Genomic DNA, 16,162 nt, shown 5'->3' with positions numbered 1-16,162 from the left:
CTCTGTGGGTCCCAAGAGTGAGACCAAAGATGCCGGGCCTTCCTCAGCATCCTCAATACAGAGAGGGCCACAGATGCCGGGCAAGCGTCCTGGGACGGGGGGACGTGCGGTCTGGAGGGTCGTGTGGTCAGAGTGGGAGGGGCCGGGGCAGCCCCCATGCCGTTGCCCCCTCTGGACCCTGTGCTTCTGTGCTGCCTGCCTGCCTGCGGTTGGTCGGTGGGTCGACCAGACAGTGTCTTCAGACAGAAGCCCCGGAGGCTGATGCAAGTGTCGGCAAGGCCCCGGCCACGTCCCCATCCGTGCGTGTGACCCCTGTTCACACAGGAGAATGCGATGTCGCTCCTTTCTGCTTTCTTGGAATATTAATGACTAGCCCTCGCTGAAATGCCGCCTGAATATTCATCCAGAATCAATCCGCCCGGCAGAGGTGGCCCGGGGAGGGAGGCGTGGCCCGGAACCGAGGGGACGGTGACATCGGCCCGGAGCCCAGGAGGCCAGGGCAGGGCTGCAGCCCTTCCTTCCTGGTGGACCAAACGGACTCGGCCATCCTGCTGAGGCGGCCCCTTCTCCAGGCAGCAAGCAGTGACCTTCCTGCCCTCGCTGGGCTCAGGAGCCTGGCACCAGCTGTCTGAGGCCTAGATGGGGAGACGGATGGTCTGGCTCAGGGCCGGGCGTAGCCAGGTGTGTGGGGAGCCCCCCCCCATCCAACCTGGGGCCCCTGCTGGTAGGAATGGTGCTGCTCACCCTGACCGGCGGCCGCCCTCGTGAATGGAGCTCACGTGACCAGAGAACGGGTTCCCAGTCTTACCAGCGGCCCCCAGCACCGCCTTCCTTCTCTTTGCTGTGCTGCCCCTCGGACTGGTGGCACTGGGCATCTCTCCGACCTGGAGGACCCCCTCTGCCCACTGCACAGCCCCGGGCTCCTCCAGGCCGGGCTGCTGCCCGACGCCCACCTGAACTGCCTGGCTGAACTGAGGGGCCTCTGTTGCCTGTGGGGAGAGTGCTAGGTAGCTCTCTGATGATATGCCCCTGGGTTTTAAGTGTGAATTCATCATTTATAACAACACTGTGACATAATGGGAACAGGAATTATTTGTATGCTTTTCAAATTGTACTTCGATGACCCTGTTTCCCCGGCTCCGTGCATGAAAGTGCCCCAACGAACACGGTGATCCTCCTTAGTCCACACCCTGGGGCTGATTCAGCCTGTGCGCACACTCACTGGTGTCCCGAGCGGATGTGTCCCTGAGAGCATTTCAGAGTGGCTGCGGTCGCTCCCCTCCCTCTTGCCGTGTGGCTGGCTGGCGCACGCATGTGTGTGCGTGTGTGCACGCTATGCAGACGTGTGCACACAAGCGTCCTCACTTTGGAGCAGGGGCAGCTCCAAGCTGGGAGGCAAGCGTCCCGGCTCCGTTTGCCTTTCCGGCTTCCCGCACATGGTCCTCTGGTCACTGTCTTCAGAGTTGGTTCGTGTGGGGATGGGTCTTATTCCCGACCATGTGCTGGGGGGGGGGGGGGGATCACTTCTCTCCACCACCAGCTCCTCTTGCGAGAGAGGGGAGAGGAAATGGGTCAGGGGGAGTCTGGACTCACTGCCCAGAGTGGATGGGGCTGCTGGACACGGCTCCTCCCAGGGGCTGGGAGGGGTTCTGGGGAGCGCAGCTCAAGGCCAGCATTTCCTTCCGGGTGGGGGCTGCTGGGAGGAGGGTGCAGTGGGCTCCAGGGGCCCCTGCAACCCAGAAGGACCAGGGCCCCTGCTCTCCTGGCCCCCTGCTCCAGGAAGGTGCCGGCAACCGGGGCGACAGCTGCAGGGCCTGCCTGGGGGCAGATCAGCCGCCCTGGTCTTGACCTCAGGGACACGACCTGAGGGAACAACCTTTGGAAGGACCTTCTCAAGGAGACCTGGCCCTCTGTCGAATGATGAGTGAGCGAATGAATAGGACTGTCCTGTCTCAGCCCTTTCGAGACAGACCATCACAGACCTGGTGGCCCATAAACAGCAAACATCTGCGTCTCCCGAAAAGTGAAAGTGTTAGTCACTCCATCATGTCCAACTCTTTGTGACTGCGTGGACTGTAGCCTGCCAGGCTCCTCTGTTCATGGGATTTTCTAGGCAAGAATACTGGAGTGGGTAGCCATTCCTTTCTCCAGGGGGATCTTCCTGTCTGTTTCTCCTAGTTGGAGCTGGAAGTCCAAGGTCCCAGGGCCAGCAGAGTGGGTATCTGGCAAGGGCAGCTTCCAGGATCCCAGACACCGTGGAAAGGGCTGTGCTCTCTGGGTCTTTGTCTATAATCCCATTCTTGAGGGTGGAGCTCCCCAAAGCCCCACCTCCTAATACCTTCTCCTGGGGTCTAGGATTTAACATGTAAACTGGGGGACAGGCACATACTCACCACAGATGCCCCGTGTCCCTGGGGCTGGCACTCAGTAGTCCCTCCACTTTCTTAACGACTGTGTCCAGGGTCACTCAAGGCCTCCATCAGCTGGGTCTCAGGGGCGGGAGGTCTCCCTCCAGAAGAGCCCAGGGGCGTGGGTGCTTGCCTTTTGCTGAGTTGTCCCTGGGAAATCAGCCCCACTCTTTAGGACCTGGCCTGCAGAAGTCCTTCTGCTTGTCTCACCTGGGTGTCTCTAGCTGCAGCTGCCGAGACCTTCCCCAAGTCCTGTCTGCATCCTGTCTGTCTCCTCCTGGGGGAGCCTGTGCCCAGCTCTCTCCTGCATCCCCCAGAGGCACTGACTGTCCCCCACGCTGCCATAGCCACCCTGCCCAGACCCTGCCGTCCCTCCTGGGAGAAGGTGAGTCACGCGGCCGCCTGGCCCCTTGGCCTTCTCAGGAGCAGGCAGAAGCAGCTGCCTAACAGCTGCACTAGATGTTGGAGGGAAATTTAGGACAAAAGAGGAAGCAGATTGAGCATCCAATTTAAACCGAGGGGAGGTATCCAGAAACCAAAACGGCGCTGCCCTAATTCGCGTGCAGAGCGAGCCACGGGTTTGCAGCCTCTGACGAGAAACCGAAAGGCTCAGCCAGTTTCCTTCTGTGTGAGGGATCCAACCTTGCCCGACAGGCACCTGCAGACGCCCGGCCCCAGCACCACAGGCCCCGCGCGCGGGCCGGCGTGTCTGCCCTGCGGGGCAGGCCGAGGCCGGGAGAGCCGGGTCAGGAGTCAGCAGCCGGACAGCTACCCCACGCCAGCTCCAGCCCAAGGCCACGCAGGGCCTGGGAGATGGAGCCTCACCTTGCGGTCCCGGGCTCCTCACACCCCAGCGATGGGTGTGCTCTGGGACCCGGCTCCCAGCTGGAGAAGGTGGTCCGGTGGACGTGGGGGCTGCCCCCAGTGAAGGGCTTCAGGGAGGGGTCTGGGGCCAAGGGAGTAGGCCTCAATCACAGAGCTGCCTTCATCAACCACCAAACCCCACGAATGAGGCCCCACCCTCGGCGGAACTGCTTGGCCTCTGCGGGGCGGGCAGGGGTGGGGGGTTGATCTGTACGAGAGCATGCAGGCAGGGGTGGGCCTCAGGCCCCCTTCCCCGCCAGGGACCCAGCCCCGAGCTCAGGAGCCTCCAGTTCTCGAAGCCAGTGCGTGCCTAGGTCGGGAGCCATGAGTGGGAACACAAAGGGGCGAGTGTTCCGGCCTGGTCCGTAAGGTGAATGAACACCAGGAAACCAACACGCCGTGCCTGGGTTTGGAAGGGAAGTGGATTCTGTGATAAAAGGTGCTGCACTCAGCACCTGTTCAGCCCTCCAGCTGCGAGCAACATGCCCCGGGCGGGATCCCTCCCCTGGTGGAGATGAAAGAGATGGCGGCCTGGTCCGTCATCAGGAAGAGAGATGCCATCTCTAGGTGTCGGCGCCCAGAGGCAGGGGAGCCCCCACCCAGGAGAAGCCCGAGGCTCACTCGGGTGGGTGGGGGTGGTGAGAGCAGCACGGCAGGTCCCCTGTGGACACGGGGCGCGGCAGCACGCCCTGCGCCCTCAGCCTCCGCCCGCTTGTGGCACCCACACCCAGGCCGGCTCCTGCCTCCCCAATGCCCCTCTCATCCTTTCTTGTTCGGTTGCTCAGTCAAGTCCGACTCTCTGTGATCCCAGGGACTGCAGCACACCAGGCTTCCCTGTCCTCCACTATTTCCCAGAGTTTGCTCAAACTCATGTCCATTGAGTTGGTGATGCCATCCAACCATCTCATCCTCTGTCGTCCCCTTCTCCTCCTGTCTTTAATGTTCCCCAGCATCAGGGTTTTTTTTTTTTTTTTTCAGTGAGTCAGCTCTTCGCATCAGGTGGCCAAAGTATTGGAGTTTCAGCTTCAGCATCAGTCCTTCCAATGAACATTCAGGACTGATTTCTTTTAGGATTGACTGGTTTGACCTCCCTGCTGCCCAAGGGACTCTCAAGAGTCTTCTCCAGCACCATGGTTCAAACCCTCCCATGGTTTGCAGGCACCTAATTCCCTTACTCCTTGGAAGGAAAGTTATGACCAACCTAGACAGCATATTAAAAAGCAGAGACATTACTTTGCCAACAAAGGTCCGTCTGGTCAAGGCTATGGTTTTTCCAGTGGTCATGTATGGATATGAGAGTTGGACTGTGAAGAAAGCTGAGTGCCGAAAAATTGATGCTTTGAACTGTGGTGTTGGAGAAGACTCTTGAGAGTCCCTTGGACTGCAAGGAGATCCAACCAGTCCATCCTACAGCAGATCAGTCCTGGGTGATCATTGGAAGGACTGATGCTGAAGCTGAAACTCCAATACTTTGGCCGCCTGATGCGAAGAGCTGACTCATTGGAAAAGACCCTGATGCTGGGAGGGTTTGGGGGCAGGAGGAGAAGGGGACCACAGAGGATGAGATGGCTGGATGGCATCACCGACTTGATGGGCATGAGTTTGAGTAAACTCCGGGAGTTTGTGATGGACAGGGAGGCCTGGTGTGCTGCGATTCATGGGGTTGCAAAGAGTCGGACACGACTGAGGGACTGAACTGAACTGAACTGAATTCCCTGGATGGGCTCTTCCTGCACAGAAGTGCCCAGTGGACCCACATCCTGGACCCAGAGATCCCCAGCCCTGAGGCGGGAGCCCCCTGGTGAGGGTTGGCGTCCAGGGGTGATGGGACCGTGGGTGGATTGGGACATAGATGTTAGCACAAAGCCCAGGCTGGAGCTATGGCCACACCTGGTGACTAAAAGGCCCACCCCGTCCCTCCCCAGCCTGGATGCCTCACTGGGGCAGCCTGGATCTGAGCCACCAGGTCCTTGCTCAGAACTTCCAGGCAAAAGAAAGGTGACAAGGTGATGGCCATGGCCAGCAGGGACCGGGGCTGTGGCACCAAAGGGCAGGGCTGGATTCGGCCCGCACTGCCGCCCCAGAGCCCCGGGTGTGGACTGCTGGAGCCACAGTGAGGTATCAGGAGCCTAGTGAAACCACCGCACTGTGGGGGAGGGGAACCCTTCTGTGGCCGGAGACGGCCATGTGGCCTTCACCTGTTACCAAACCTGACGATTCCCTGCGGAGAAGGTGAGGGTGCCCTTGGGCCGGCCCAGGAGATGCCGGGCCCACCTGCAGCCACAGGCACGAGAGTGACGGTCCAGCAGGGCTGGAGGCCAAGGGGGAAGAGGGGACACATCACTTGTCCCCCAAGGAGGCCCGGGTCCCGGGGCCTGGGGCAGCCCCCAGGGAGCTGGCCAGGTGAGGGCTGATGCCTAAGCTCCTGGGGTGTGATCCCCACCTCTGCTGGGTGGGGAGGGCTCTGCTGACGGCCGTGCCCTCGGGTCACTGTGTGGACCCCACCACCCCTGCAGAAGGGACGGTCTTTAGTTCCATGTGCCTTGAACCCCAGGCACCTGGTGCTCCTCGCAGGACCAGACCCGGATCTGAGTCTGTGGGGCCCTTCCTGCTGGCCTCAGCGGAGACCCCTCGGATGTGAGCTGCTGCCCTGCGTGCAGACCCCAGACTCGGTGTCTCTGCCTGCAGTCTGAGCTGCCAGAGCATCTCCTCGCTGGCCCCCCATCCATCCCCAGGGTCCTCCGGACCCCCAGCTGGCAGGGCCTGTGAGTCTCAGGCAGGAGCCTGGGTCCTACAGGCAGAGGGCAGGCCAGGCCGGGCCTGAGGACACTGCCTGCAGATCCCAGTGTGGACCAGCGCCTGTCACCCGGCGATCTGCACTCTGCGAGTCGCGACTCAGAGCTGGAGCGTAAGGGTCCCTGGATGGCAGTGTGGCTCGGGGAGCCACTGGAAGGCGTTTGGAGGAGGACAGAGGGTCGGCTGTGTGGCCAAATGCCAAGAGGGGAGGATGAGACCAGGACAGACCGTGTGACCGCTGCTGACAGCGAGCCCGCCACCCCTGAGCCTCTAAGCCCAGCCGAGCCTGGTCTGACTCCCCAGGGCCTTGACCCTGGAGCAGCAAGTGCCACTTGTGATTTTCTAAGGGGACTTGATCCCCCAAACTCTGCTCCCACCGCCCCATCTGAGGAAACGGCCCCCATGGGCCATCATCCCAGCGACAGTCTGACCCTTTCATCCTCTGGGCTCCCCATCCAGACCCAGTCCATGCCCCTCAGCCCTCCCTGGGCCCCAGGAGATGCCCCAGCAGGCCTAACAGAACACTTTCCTCTTCACCTCCAGGCGGGTCAGAACAAGGCAGCCCTGGCCCCGCCCCTTGCCCCTAGGCCCCACCCCCAGCCTGGTCCTCCAGGCTCCAGGGTCCTCCGGCTCCAGCGTCCCTGCTCCCTCAGCCCTGCCCACCTGCCTCCGCTTCACCCCAGGTCTCCCCTTGGCCGACAGCCTCCTCCTCTCAGTGCCTGGCACCGTACTTCGTTTTTCCTTGCAGAAAATATGAATGACGTAAAATCCACCATCTTAATCTTTTATTTGTGTTTGGCCAGGCTGGGTCTTTGACGCTGCACAGGCTTTCAATCTAGTTGCAGCAAATGGGCTCAGCTGGTAAAAAAAAAAAAATATCCGCCTGCAATGCAGGAGACCCCGGTTCGATTCCTGGGTCAGGAAGATCCCCTGGAGAAGGGCACGGCAACCCACAACAGCCATTCATGGGCTTCCCTGGCGGCTCAGATGGTAAAGAATCCGCCTGCATTGCAGGTGACCTGGGATTGATCCCTGGGTTGGGAAGATCCCCTGGAGGACGACATGGCGACCCACTCCAATTTTCTTGCCTGGAGAATCCTCGTGGACAGAAGAGCCCGGTGGGCTACAGTCCACGGGGCCGCAGAGTTGGACACGACTGGGCGATTAAGCACAGCACAGCAGTGCTGGGTCTGTGTCGCCGCATGGGCTTTCTCTAGTTGTAGCAAGCAGGGCTGCCCTGTGCTGCGGTGCACGGGTGTCTGACTGCGGTGGCTTCTCCTGTTGCAGAGCGCAGGCTCTCGGGCGCGCGGGCTCAGGCTTAGGAGCTGTGGTGCGCAGGCTTAGTTGCCCTGCGGCATGTGGGCTCTTCCCAGACCAGAGATTGAACCCTTGTCCCCTGCATTGGCAGGGGGACTCTTATCCACTGGATCACCAGGGAAGTCCCATCTTAACACAGTGCAAGGGCATTAGGCACACTCACATAGTCGTGCAAGCATCAGCACGTCCATCTCCAGGATGCTGTCGTCTTCCCAGCTTGACCCTCTGTCCTCACTAGTCACTCATGCCCCTCCTCCAGCCCTGGACCCTCACCTTCTATTTTCTGTCTCTATGCATTTGGCTCCTTGAGGGACCTCCTGTAAGTCCTGTAAGACAGCAGGGTTTGTCCTGCTGTCTTGGGCTCATTTCACCGAGCACAACGTCCTCCAGGTTCATCCACACTGCAGCCTGTGTCAGAACTCCCTTCCTTTTTAAGGCTGAGCAACATACCATTGAACGTGTTCGCTACACACTGTTCATCCCTTTGCGGACACCTGGGCTGTTTTCGGGTTTGACTGTTATGAACAAGGGCGCACATTTCTGGTAGACCCTGTTTTTCAGTTATTTGAAGTGTACACCCAGGAGTGGAATTGCCGGATCGCATGGCAGTCCAGGTTTAATATTCTGAAGGACGGCACACTGTTCTCCATGGCGCCTCACCATTTACATTTCTGGCAGCATTGCACGAGGGTTCCAATTTCCCCACATCCTCCACAGCACTGGCTATTTCCTGTTTTTCGTTTTGTTTTGGTTATTTTCTCATCATTCTAATGGATGAAGACGCTCTCCTTGTGTGCATGGCACTTTTCAGTCCGTGATATTTTTTTTTTAACCATCTGTCTGGGACATCAGCCTCAGGGGAGAAGCCCTGGCCTGTCGTGCTCTCCGTTGACCTCCGGGGTGGAGTCCCAGGCCTGGCACAAAGCAGGACTTCCAGGAGGACCTGATGTCTGTAGGCTAGTGCGCTGCCTGCTTGCCCCCGCCCCTGCTGAGCATGGGGACCGCCTTACCTGCAGACTCCCCAGGCTGTTGGAGCTTCTGTCCGCAGTCCCCGCTTCTGAGCTAATCCTGTCTCCTCTTCCTGGGGCTTGATAGAGCTCAGTTGTATGTGAGCCAAAAGGAGCGGGCCCAGCAGTGTGAGATCCAACGTGGGGTGGGGTCAGGATGGCTTCCCTGAGGGCCCAGGTGAACAACCTCGGCGTGATGTGTGAACCAACCGGAGCTCACTTGCCAGCACAGAAGAGGTTTAACAGGCAGGGGAATGGCAGGTGCAAAGGCCCTGTGGCAGTGGGGGACGTGGCCAGCACAGACAGGCAGCCTGGGTGCTTCAAGAACAGTGGGGGTGGGTCGGGAGAGGACCGAGGCCAGCGGCTCAGGCCTGATGGGATGTCACTGAGTGAGGCCCTGCCAGCCCTTCTGGGCACGCCACCCCCCCCCTCCCCCATGCCACCCGCCCCTCCCCCACTGCCTGCAATTCGCCCTTGGGCATCACCCTAGTCCCCCCCCTCGTATGGCTACAGGATGGCCAGGCTTTCCCATCAGATGCTCAGAAGTTTCACAGTCCCCCCTATGGGGGGTCCAGCTGCCACTCACAGCGGAACATGGGCTGGCTGGGGGGCTGGAGCCCCAGATTCACTGCAGGACAAGCTTGGTCCCAGGTCTGGGGTAGGTGGACGCCCCCTGGGCAGGGCTTGCAGGGGCTGATGGGCACCTGCCATGCAGAGCCAGGTGCCACTGGGCCCTGCAGGTCACGGTGGGCTTTGGAGCCAGCTCAGCCATGACCCCGGAAACAGCCAGAAGTGCCCACGGGAGTGCCCCATGGCCCAGCACGCCCCTTGAGATGAGCGCAAGGTCATCTGGAGGGCAGAGGGGTGGCCCTTCCCTGGGGTGGGGGGGGGTGGGTCTCACTAATTCTCCAGTGAGAATACTGCCATGAAAATAGCAGTCAGAGTGGGAGGGGGCGGCCAAGGAACCAGGAGGGCCTCCAGGCGGCCAGGGCTGCTTGTCTCCAGAAGGTCGGCTGCCAACCTCTTTGTAGGAGGATCTGGGGTGGTTGGACCTTGCAGACTCATCTCCCCACCATCCTGCTCAGCGCCCGGAAGCTGCAGGCAACGCATCCTGATAGGCTAAGGGGAACTCCAGGCTCTGCCAGGAACAAAGGCAGAGGTGGTCTCCTTGGAGGGCAGGCTGGGGCTTCCTTGGAGAGGTGCCCGGCCAGAGGGCCCGTGCCAGGCTTTGGCCGGAGGGTGGCCTGGGCCCTGAGTGGCCAGGGAGGTCCCTGCCCACTGTCCTAAGCTGTCGTCGCCTGGAGAGGCCGTGACAGTGAGCAGACCCCTGCGGCCCTCCAGGCCTGGGCGGGCGCCACCCTGGGGGGCTGGCGGACTTCCCAGGGGGTGGGGGACTTGTCGGGTAGGCCGTAGGATTGGGAGGGGACTGTTCCAGGATTAAAAGAGGGGGTGAACTTGATGAACCCCGAGCTGGGGACAAGGTGGGCACAAACCCAACTAAACTGGAAGACCTGACTTCTGCGGGTCTGGGGGAGGGCGGGGACCCTGCTCAAAGCCGGCCTGCGAGTGGCTGGCCTGGTTGGCACGGAGCAGGGGCCTAACAAAGAGGCACTTTGTGGACTGCTGGCACGCGGCCGCTAACGGGGCGGCCAGGGCCCCGCTCGGAGCCGGAAAGGGAGCCGCATGGCTCTCCTGACAGCCGCCTGGTCTGGGGAGGGGTCTTTGCTAACTGTGCCTCTGCTGGGAACGCTGGTCTGAGAGTTGCAGGAAAACCCTCCACGGGCCCCTCCCCATGAAGGCCTGGGAAGGCCCTACGTTGGGGCAGCTTCCGAGGAGGGACTGGGCGGGAAGTCAGGTGGCCCCCCGGCCACAGACCTGGAGGCTCCCCTGAGAAGGCACACACTGGCCGTGCCAGCCGGGGCTCCTCTGTGTCCTGCTGGCAGGGGTCAGGAGGCAGACAGGCCTTCCTCTGCTCCCCGCCCGGCCTGGACCGGGCGCTGTCGCAGCTGCGGCCCCCATGCGAGGCAGCTGACAGGACCTGCTTCCTCACTCTGCTGATTAGGATGCTGGAGTCTGTTCTCAGCTGCGCGGCCCTGGCCAAGGGTCTGACCTGGCGTCCCCGCCTGCTGCTTCCCTTCCTGCTGACTGGGTACCCCGGACCCTCTGAGCACAGGAAAGTGGCACCAAGAACTCAGGCAGGTGGGGGGGGGGGGTTGTCCAGTCCCTTTGTCAGCAAGCACATAGCACCCCTCAGGCTCCCACACCCCGCAGATGTCTGTGGGCATCTGGTTCGTGCCGGGTACCCCGCAGGTCAGGGCTAGGACTGCGAACAAGATGGGGAGCCTGTGCCCAAGCGGGGAGATGGGAGCTCTGAACCTCAGAGCGGATTCGTACCAGGGTCGGGTCAGGGAGAGCCGGCTGGCAACAGCCCAACTGGTTGTTTCATACTGGAGGGTCAGGAGCGCCCACGGACCAGGGACATCCGGGCAGAGACCCAGGAGGAGCCGCAGGGCGAGCCTCAGAGCCAGTGGGGGAAGAGGGTCCAGGCAGGGGGAGCAGCAGGTGCAAAGGCCCTGGGGCAGGAGGGCGCCAACACGAGGAGGCCCCATGCAGGAGCCAGTGTGGTTGGAGCGGGAGCGCGACCCAGCGGAGGGGGCGTGGGGTGAGGAGCCAGGTCGTGGCCGCTGCAAGGACTCAGCGTTCTGAGTGAGAAGTGAGATGGGGTGCGGAGGGAGTGAGCGGGGGGGCGGGGCGTGATCTGACATGTCTACAAGCATCCCTGTGCATCATGTGGAAGTGGGGGCTCGAGGGGGCAGATGGGGAGGCGAGGCAGGGGCTCGAGGGGGTGGGCGGGCAGGGGGGCGGCTGCAGGGACCTGAGACGCGGTGGTGGGGAGGGAAGGGGATTCCGTGCCGGGCCTCGGCTCTGGAGGGACGGAGCTTCCCGAAGGAAACGCTGCCACATGCTGAGGTGGGGGGGACGGGGGCACAGAGATGAGCATGGTCAGGCTGCGTCACACCCAGACGTCCAGCAGCCACCCAGGGGGCCAGGGCAGGGAGGCGCCTGGCTGAGTCGGTCTCCGGCTTGGTGTGCTTGATGGACCTTAATCTTCTTTGGATGAGCCTGGATGGAGGGCGCGAGCCTCTTCCCAGAGCTGATGTGGCAACGCCTGCAGACCCGCCCATTAGTATTGGCTTTCAGGCGTCCTGGAGCCCAGGACAACAGCAGAGCGGGCAGAAGCCTCAGCTGACTGGGCTGGACTCGGGGAACACGGGGGAGGAAGGCGTCCCTTCACCATGGGAGCCAGCTCCACCCTGCCGCGGCGCCTTCGGGGCTCCGCGCAGCACTCGGCCACCTGCGGGACCACTGGAGCGGCACCTGGCCGGCTCCCAAAGACGTCCACTGTCCAGGGAAGGACAGACAGCGGACAGGCCTCGCCCCCTAGTGTGCCCGGAGCCCCCACCCGAGACCCTGCTCATCATTCTGGCTGTAGGGTCACCTGTGTGACTGTTCTCTCCCCGCAGCCTGACACTCTCTCGATAAAAGGCGGGCAGTTAAGCTATAGATGAAGAAAGCTCAGGCCTCCCCGAGCTGAGAAAACCCTTGCTGGCATCTCAGAAGGACTGCGGTGCTAATCAGATCCCTCACAAGGGGACTGTGGCCATCCAGCCTGCATATCAGCCAGCCCAGGTTGACCCTTCTTAACGTCTACCAGTCCTAGTGATCAGACGGAGGGACCACACCCCGCCCTGCCTGCTGGGGGACCGGAGTGAGGAGGAATCCCAGGCTGGCTGCATTTTCTTCCTACGCTGCCTTTTTCTCCTAAGTGAAACAGGAACAGAGAAACAACTTTATAGAACTGCTGTGAAAATCGAGTTAGACAGCTCATAGGACACATAGCACAGGCCTGGCTTCTCACAGGTGTTCAGCCGTAGTGTTTAAAATGTGCCAGTGTGGTTCACACACACACACACACCCACGTGCACACAGAAGCTGCCCTGAAGTCCCTCCTCATCCCTGGGCACAGGCTGATGGGTTATCTGTTGTCTTCTAAAAAACTTTTCAATATTTTCCAAATGTCCTTTGTTAAAGAAAAAAAGAATCTTTTTCATATTTAGAAAATACAAGTGATAAAAACAACTGGAATGTTCAAAGGTGTGACCAGCTCCCTGGATGAGTGAGTGAAACAGCCAGCACCCCTACCCCATCTTTACCTGGCGCCCATGAGGTGGTCACACCTGTGGACCCCATCCACACGGCAACCCCAGCCGCCGGCTCGGGGCGGAGGGGGCAGACTTTGGGGCCTGGTGGGTGGCTTCTCGCATCCTGACCCCTTGCCGGGAAGTGGCTAGAGAGGTCTCTCTGGGCTCAGAGGTATTCTCTGCAGAAGCCCCAGTTTCCCAGGGCCCCGGGGTGTTTGCACAGCCAAGGTCCTAACAGCACTGAAGAACCAGTGGCAAGCTGGGGCTGCAAAGCTGCTCAAGGCCAGGGCACGGCTTCTCTCCCTCACCACCCCCCCCCACCCGCAGCCTCCACCTGTCCCTGCTGAGTGGGAGGCAGTTACCTGTCAGGACCACATGCCAAGCCACGTGACTGTGTCTCCAACTGATAAGAGTGCCCTCAGGACAGACAAACTGCCCTGCAGGCATGCGCTGGGCTGGGAGGACACGTGGCCTGGGACAAGCTTACGTCTAAGTGGGGTTCTGGGGGTGTACCCAGGGCATCCTTAAGGCTTCATACCCATCCTCCCTGAGGCGAGGCAAGCATGAGCTGGTAAGGGGAGGCCTTCTGTGCAGACCCTGGAGATGGGGTCACCGGTCAGTCCATGACCAAAGTCAAGGACCTATCATGAGACTGGGGACAGGAGTACTTAGACTGGCTTCTGACCACTGGTCTCGGAATGACCTTGGCTAACTGTCCTGCAGGGCTTTAGCGCCAGCCTCTGACCCCCACGGGGCCTAGAATGTACTCTGGGGGGAAAGTGAGGGTGGGAACCCCGTTCGCCACACCAAGCCCCTCCTCCCAGTGACCCTCTGCTCAGGACTACTGACCCGGTTCCGCCCCATTTTCCTGCAAGGACCCCGCGGCTCTGAGCGGGCCAGGAGGTCTCTGGCCTAGGAGGGCTTCTGCAGCCTGTCCTGACCCCAGGCCTCAGGTTAGGGTGGGGGCGACTGAGGGGGACTTTTGAGGGTCCTTTCCGGTTTGAGGCTGATTTTATTTGTCCGCCCTTGTTTTAAAACATCACCTCTGTCCACAGGAGGGGGGCCTCGAGCAAACCGGGAGCCGGTGGGGTCAGGGGAGTCACTAACAGCCAGTGCGCCCAGATCACGCCGGGCCTGAAAGCAGACCCGGCCGCATTCACGCAGCTAGCAGTTACCCGGCTCAGCGCAGGAGGCGCAGGCCACCGCCGCTTCTTCCGCATCCCGGCTCTCCGGCCTCCGGGACGTCCGTGGCAGCCAAGGCCGCGCGCACCTGCTCCCGCCGGCGGCCCCACACGGCGAGGCAACCCAGTGCTGGCGCGGCCGCCACGGGGAGAGGGCGCCCCAGGACCGGGGGTTCCACACCTCCAGAGTGTGTGGGTCCGCGCCCCGGTCCTGCCCGCGTCCGGCCCCGGCTTCGGGCCCCGCGCAGGGTCCCACGCCAGGAGTCGGGGAGGAGGCGCGCGGAGGAGGCGCAGACCGGCCGCCCCCCGCCCTCGGATCCGCCCCCGCTCCGTCCTCGCCCCTCCCCGGGCGCCCACCTGGCGCGGGGCGGCGCGCCCCGGGGCGGCGAGTGCGCGCGCGCGGCCGGCGCGCTGTCCCTTTAAACGGCCCGCGGCGCCTCCCCCGCGCGCCCCGCCCGCCGCGGTGCGGCCCGGTGCTGGGCGCGGCCGGAGAAAGTCCATGTGAGCCGGAGCGCCGGGCCGCCGGAGCACTTCCTGCCGCAGGCCGGACCGGGCCGGCGCCCGCAGGTACCCCAACTTCGCGCCGCCCGCGGGCCCCGCCGCCGCACTTCCCGCGAACTCCGCGGCGCGCCCGCCCTCGCCTGCCGCAGTGCCCAAGTTCGCGCCGCGCGCCGCCCGCCGAGCTGGCCGGCGGCGCCCGGGCCTGGGGAGGCGCTCGCCCGGGCCGGGCCGCACCCCGCCCGCCCCGCCGAGCGCGGACCCGGGCTCTGGGCGTCTCCTCTCCCGCCGGGCTTCTCGGGACACTCGGCCTCCCCCGACCGGACGGACGGATCCCAGCCCTCCGGGGCGGAGAACGCGCGCGGGTTCGGCGGGGGGTCACGGCCCTGGGGACACGCCCCTCCCTCCCGGGCCGGGGTCCGAGGCCGGCCGCGGGGCTGCGCATCAGCCCGCCCTGCGTCTTTCCTTCCCCGCCTCCCCGGTCCCGCTGGACCCCCCCGCCCTTCGGGGCATCACTGCCCTCTGGCCGCCCTCGTGCACCCCCTACCTGGGGAGAGCCCGGGGGACGGCTGCGCTGAGGCGGGGGATCCCACCTGACTTCACTGCCCGTTTCCTGCGGTGCTGAGGTCTTGGGGCCCCCGAGCCCCTTCTCCAAGAAGCTCAGAGGTGAACTCTGAGCCTGCTGCCCTTCCCCACCCCCGCCAGGGCCGGGGATGGCGGGGGTGGGGGGTGGGGGGGGACGAGACTCAAGCCCTTCCGACGTCGGCGTGGTTGGGGGGGTCATGAGGTCAGAGGTCACCTCCGGGTCCCCTCTTCCCAGCTTCTCAGAAGTTTGGTCTTGGCGCTAGTGATGGCCGGCTCTCTGCTGGTGGCCCTTAAACCTGTGGATTTGCGGTGGGTTGGTCCTGGATCTGGGCAGGTGCCCACTATGATGGAATCTTCTTCCTTCTCCAGACCTGGGTCTGAAAGGTTTTGCTCACGAGAGCAGTTGGGCTCTTTCTTCCTAGTGGTTTTTCTGAGGACCGGTTGGGCACCCAGCTGTGAGTCCCCTGGCCATAGGTTCTAGCTGAGCCTGTCCTGTTGGGGGGCGGGGGGGCAGGGGGAAAACGGGCTGCATGGGCTGGCCATCTGGCAGAGCTGGTCTTCTGAGCACTCTGAACACACACCGCTGTGCTCGCCGGGTCTGGTCTGGTCTGGCCTTGTCTGGGTCTTTCCAGGTCTCCACTTCCCCGCCTTCCCCTCTTTCCCGGTGAACTCCATCAACAAAGGATGTGGGTCTGGTATTCAGCACAGGTGCTTCTCAGCACTCCATGCGGAGTGTCGTCTAAGGCCCCCAAGGACCCTAGGGGAGGCATCTCCGAGGATCGGCTCCATTTTAGAGGCGAGGAGTGAAGGGTCAGCAGCCAGCACCGCCGTCCACCTTCCAACACACCCCGTTCCCTCCTCCCCATGGCCCTCTGTGGTGCCCACCCCTCCCCGGAGGCCCACTGGCATCCTCCCGTTGGTCACGCCACTGTTGGGTCGCCCCTCGGCTGGAGCCTGAGTGAAGGAGCTGGGAGGGGCGAGGCCCAGGGTGGCTGGCCCCCGCTGCTTTGGTGAGCCGGTGGGCAGGGACACCGCAGGAGGACCGTGTCGCTCCTCCACTCGCAGCGGCAGAGGTGGGTGCTCTGTGGTCACACCTGGTGGGGTGGCGCCGGCCGTGGCGTCTGATAGGCCGCTGACTCCGAGCTGGCTCTGTCCGGCTCCTGCTTTGCAGCCGATCGAGGCGCCTGCAGAATCTTGGCCCAGGAGAAAATGCTTGCGCGTTTTCTGACAGTGACACCGGCCACCCTGGCTGCCCAGGAGTGCCTCTGGGTTCTTGTCAGGGACGTGGTGGGGCGCTCAGAGGG

General features: G+C 62.7%; 1 protein-coding gene across 3 annotated transcripts in view; it reads left to right on the top strand.

Annotated features, from left to right (window-relative positions):
* Nucleotides 1-13,771: 13,771 nt before the first annotated feature.
* The window catches only part of NACC2 (NACC family member 2), a 77,833-nt gene continuing 75,442 nt past the window's right edge, over nt 13,772-16,162 (top strand). For all 3 annotated transcript variants that reach the window (XM_070455260.1, XM_070455264.1, XM_070455261.1), the window contains exon 1: nt 13,772-14,342. The gene's annotated coding sequence lies outside the window, so the exon portion shown is untranslated. The remainder of the gene's footprint in view (nt 14,343-16,162) is intronic.

The sequence above is a fragment of the Odocoileus virginianus genome, chromosome 2 (genome assembly GCF_023699985.2).
Source record: "Odocoileus virginianus isolate 20LAN1187 ecotype Illinois chromosome 2, Ovbor_1.2, whole genome shotgun sequence".
NCBI lineage: Eukaryota > Metazoa > Chordata > Mammalia > Artiodactyla > Cervidae > Odocoileus > Odocoileus virginianus.
Note: the sequence above shows the minus strand (reverse complement) of the source record. Positions and strands in the feature narration are given on the sequence as shown.